Below are 4,665 nucleotides of genomic sequence, written 5' to 3'. Positions count from 1 at the left end.
TGAATAATGTTGTAGTTCCATGTTCTTATTCACAATATCTTTATCATATTTTTTTTAGGAAACTGCATTGAAGATCTGTGTCTAAATGATTCACCGTAGGAATGTAAGTAAATATTTATCATAAATAAATATGAGACATACCTGATTTGCTATATTTCATACATGTTAAAAAAGGGCCAGAAAGAAAGAAAGAAGGAAGGCTTAGTTTATAGAGCCATTTATTTCAATTTTTTAATATGAAAAATGTTGGGAGAAATTAAAGTTTAAAAATTATATGCTCAACAGATATTAGTTGGCAGTTAGCACCACCAATTTCAGGTGTTATAAGAACAAAGGAGCAAAAACAAAAATTAACTCGGCATAAACCATTTAAGGGAACTCTTAAATCTTCTTCCTCTGCGTGATACTCAAATGAAATAATGAAGCATTGTTTGGAGGCCCTTCTGAACAGAGCCACGGAGCTAAAAGTGCTAGCGAAAGTGGAGAATTTTTGCGCAGATGGCCTACCATGGAACTTGCCAATTCACCCAACACACAGAAGCTCTGGGAAAGGTTTTCCTGCCAACAGGCAAATATATAGTGCTTTTCAAATTTGGATTGCCAAAATCAAAGTAGGGAGGTATCATTTTGTGATACTGTTATATTCTATCTTGGTTGAAATCTTAAATAGCAAGAACATTATATTACATGGTTATGATAGAAATTATTTGTGATCCAAGTTCCTATCATCTCTCTTTTGTACTGAAGATTTAACCTCATAGTGTCCTCCTTGCAGCATTCTCTGTCTCCAATATCTTCTCAACACTAAGGATGACTGTATTTAAAATGCAAATCTCATCTCCTGTCATCATGGTACATAAAACTGTTAAATAGCTTCTACTTGTTTGGGGGCTAAAACCCCTGAACTTGACACACTGAACGGCTTGGATTCTAGTCTCATCATGGAGCAAGCTTGCCTGCTCTTCTCTTTAGCCCAGGCTTAGGAATTTCCTTCAGGCCCTGCACATATGCTGTTGCCTTTTTATGGAAAGTTCTTTGCCGGCTATACTCCAACTCATTTCTGGCCACTGCTAAATTAACTTGAGTTTAACTCAAAAGTTTTCCTTCAGGAAAAGGTTATCTCCATCCCTCGTCCCCTTCCGCCACTACCACTAGCTCACGTTTCTCTGTTTATGGGATCTCACAGCATCTTATATTTTTCCTGTAAGTTTCAAAGTTAAGCGAAGTACTTCAGGCATTATGGGTGCCAATTAATATTGTAGAATGATCAATGAGTAGAACTCATTGATATAACAATATATGTCAATATATAGTATAACAATAAAAAATGAACGAAGCATTGACGTTATATTCATAAATATTTGGAATATGTTTGTGATTCCTATTTCAATCTCAAGAAAAGTAGACAAAGATGTAGAAAGTGTATTTACTAAATTTTTAAGGAATGATTTTTAAAAAACAAATGAAGCATGAGTTTACTACCTTACTGGTTTATTGCTCAAAAAATAATATTCTACTAGTGATAATTGTGCAATAATGTAAATATGCTAAAAACCACTGAATTATACAATTTATAAGCATGAATTTTATGGTATATAAAGTGCATCTCAATAATGCTTTTATAAAAAAATGTAATGTCCTAAGGTAACAATCAGAGCTTAAAAGAAAGATGTTGAGCATTCAGTAGAAATAGTTTATTCCCTATATGTTTGATGCAGTCAAATAAACAAACAAATCTAGAATTAGCTAAAGGGGACGGCCCCAACCTTAAAGTCTATAAGCATCTGACAGGTCAAGCAAAAGTGCCTTGTCTCTCATAGGAAGGAGTAAACAAGGATAGGAAGAATTGGAAGTTGAGAGTGGGTGACCAGCTGAATGACCTGAGTTATAGTCAGCAGATTCCTGGTAGGGGCCCTTAAGAGGGGGTTGTTCTGCCTTCTGGCCTTCTTTAAGCTCAAGAAAGGAAGGAGGGAAGGGACAGAGGGAGGGAGGGAGGAAGCAAGGAAAGAAGGAAACTCAACTGATGTCCGGTCAAGTATATTGTGAGCCTTTTGCCCGCTTGGTGAGTGGAGACACATAATCCAGCTAATCATTTTAGAGACAAAGGATGGGAGTTTGGAGGGTGCCTGCATTTGTCCTTGCCATAGGTAAACAAAGGGCACTCACGAGTCTTATGTAAGTTGCACGTGGGAAGGTGATTTTTTTCTTGTAAGCCATTTCCTGAAACACTGAGGGATGAGCAGATGTCTTAACTTTCACTGTTCTAGAACAACGGGGCTGGAGTAAATTTAACGTGGTCAGTACTCTCTAATAGAAGGAATTCCTCAAAAAAATGTTTTTGGTTACATTCATGAATACAATGGCCAGCACAGACTGTCAAATGGAAGGGATCCCAGGTGATATTAAACTAAGGAATTCTCTGCACTCCATCGGTAATGAGCTGTGGATGTCATAGCAGATGGGTAAGCAGAGCAGGAGCTTCAGCTTTGTAGCGTACAAATTTTCTGTTTGAAATATTGAGACTGCACTGTTAAATACCAAAGTTCACAAATTTATTATTGCTTTTGGAAACGTTTCTGTGGGCATCCTGATAAAGGAGGTTAGAACAGAGTTTTGGCAATAATTGTAGGCTGTATTAAATATTTTATGAGAAATACATTAGTATAAATCACCATTTTTAAAAGTGAAACATGAATCACTACCAAAAGAGTTGGACTCCAGTACAAGGAATCCTGATTTATCTGTTCTGTTGATACTGTATATGTAAATGCCATTTCTCAGAAGCATAAAACTCTGAGTATAATATATCGGTTAGTGTAAACGGTATAAAATATATTTTTCAGGCTGCGCTACTTTCATTAATCATATATTCTAAGAATTTTAAGCTTATTTTTTATGAGGCATTGCATTGCATGTGGCATTGATATGCATGTGTAATTTATTACTTGGCAAGTGAATTATCCAAGACTATTTTATGTGCTTGATATATTGATTTCTAGTTGTGATAGATCATTTTAAGATTGCATGGCTTTACTCACAGTGATTTATCTTCGGAATCGCATAGACTGTGGGGCAAGCTGATGTAGTCTTTAGGACACTTTTTATCAGTTGGAAATAGAATTAACTGGAATTCTTAATCCCAATAGGGAAACATATTCAGCAAGTTGAAAGAAATAACTTTCATCCAAAAACTAATTAGTTGTTAAATAAGTGCTCAAAAAAGTAGTTTCAATATATCTTTTCTCTCCATACACTAATCTTGTAACCCATTTTTTAAGAGGGCAATAAACTATCAGTTTGCTTTAAAGGTCTGTCTTCTATGTAACTGCTGGTTGCCTTTTAATTGATAAAGCCCAAATACATATGCATGGACTTGAATTTTTATCACACTCTTTCTTGGTAGAAAATTTCCTTTAAGCAGATTTCCATTCAGAAAATATCGTAGCTGAACCCAAATATAGGCCTGCGGTTTGGCCCAACCGCTAAACTATCGGGGACCCTCTACTCCTCAGCTTCTCACTGCTTGCTAGACGACACTGCCCCACGCAGAAAAGGGGCTCGAGCCGGGGGTCTGGGTCCAAGGGGCGCGCGCAGGAGACCTCGCTGCGGGTCTAAAGGACTGGAGGCCGAGTCAATTAAGGCATAAAGCGAGGTAGCTTTATTGTTGATAGACACCTATGCCAAGGCCGCCAGTAGCTAAAGACCACGAGGCTTGACGAGCCCTGGATTATATACAGTTTGAGGAGAGGCGGAGTTAGGGCGTGGCCTCCAGGGGAGGGTAGCCAATCACACAGGGAGGACGGATGAGTGACTGTGACCATAGAGATGCTGTTCCTGAGTGTACCCATAGCAGAGGATGTTGGGTAGGTGGAGGACTAAGGAGAAGGCCAATAGGGTTAGAGAGACAAGGCTGCATCATCACTAGTCGCTGGTGAGGCTTGTAATTCAGAGGCTTAGAAGAACCGGATGTGCCAAAATGGCGAGGGAGGGAGAGAAAGAGACTAAGCCACCAGGCCAAGAATAAAATTATGCCACATAGGCCCCTGGTGAAGACTTTGCTTAAAAGAACCTAAGTAAAAGGCTGTGGTTTTGGAACAATGCTTGGAATTTCTGATAAACAATAGCAACCACTCTGAGAAAACGGGCCACTCCTCACTCCCGAGGTTCTTATAACACAGCAACATTTGAAGGGATATATGTAGAGAGGTTCCTTCTTTGTTTCCCTGTCTCATGCCCCACCTGAATCCTTCCATCTCTTAATTGTCATTTTCTTTTCCTAATCTTGTGATGCTTTGTTGTTGTAGTTTATAGATACTGCTCCTCATTTGGTTTCCTAGAGATTAAGATGTCTTGTTCTTCACTTCCGTGATGTCTCTGCTTAAATATCATCTTATCAGTATGTCCCTCACAAATAGAAAGATTCTTGGCATACCCTAAGCACTCAGTAAATATTGTTGTGTAAATTAAGGGAAAAAATGAATGAGTGAGTGCACAGCTGGATTAGAAACTAATGTTCACTGGGCCCTGCAGTCAGACAATTCTTCAGGTCTTCTAAACCTCAGTGTTAGCATCCGAAAATGTTGATAAAATACTGTATCTTGGAGATTTGGGGGGAGGAATAAACCAATTTACCTGACAGATGGTATGTCCACAATAAATAATAGC

This window comes from Tamandua tetradactyla, chromosome 14 (genome assembly GCF_023851605.1).
Source record: "Tamandua tetradactyla isolate mTamTet1 chromosome 14, mTamTet1.pri, whole genome shotgun sequence".
NCBI lineage: Eukaryota > Metazoa > Chordata > Mammalia > Pilosa > Myrmecophagidae > Tamandua > Tamandua tetradactyla.
The sequence above is the reverse complement of the archived record's forward strand: the minus strand, read 5'-3'. Positions refer to the sequence as shown.